Here is a 766-nt window from a genome sequence, read left to right on the forward strand (position 1 = left end):
TAATAATAATAAAAAAAAATATCCACATCTGCCTATCCCAGGTCCTGGGTAAGGACTCGATAGGTAGACAAAGTGCCAAATCCAGTCTGAACATCTGGCTGACTGTGTGATGATCCATAATAATAATAATAATAATAAAGTTGGAAGGGACCTTGGAGGTCATCTAGTCCAACTCCCTGCTCAGGCAGGAAACCTATACCATTTTGGACAAATGGCTGTCCAGTCTCTTCTTAAAAACCTCCAGTGTTGGAGCATTCACCACTTCTGGAGGCAGGTTGTTCCACCCATCCATCCATCCACCCACCCACCCATCCACCCACCCACCCACCCACCCACCCATCCATTCTTTTCTTTAGATTTTTGTCTAGCACTGGGGAAATGGGGAGATTCAGGCAGTTCAGATGAGTATAAAGTTTTATTGCTCTTTACAAGAATCTGACTCACAGTCAAGGGAAACAAGTGGGAGATAAGAAAGGCATTCCAGGTGGGTGGACTTCGACCTCTTGCTGGCGCCCCTGGGACTCTTGACTTGTGACGCGTTTGACTCCTCCTCCCTTGGGCTCAGCCTAGTCATCTCCTACAGATTTGACATTTCACTGTATTTAAAGTTCGTAATGAAAATAAATAAATAAATAAATAAATAAATAGACTCTCAACGTCTGGGGATGGGGTAGGGTGGTGTTCGACCAGGGGTCCTCCACTTTGGCAACGTGAAGACTTGTGGACTTCAACTCCCAGAATTCCTGGGAGTTGAAGTCCACAAGTC

The sequence above is a fragment of the Crotalus tigris genome, unplaced genomic scaffold (assembly GCF_016545835.1).
Source record: "Crotalus tigris isolate CLP2741 ecotype Arizona unplaced genomic scaffold, ASM1654583v1 scf7180000017622.5263843, whole genome shotgun sequence".
Taxonomy (NCBI): Eukaryota; Metazoa; Chordata; class Lepidosauria; order Squamata; family Viperidae; genus Crotalus; species Crotalus tigris.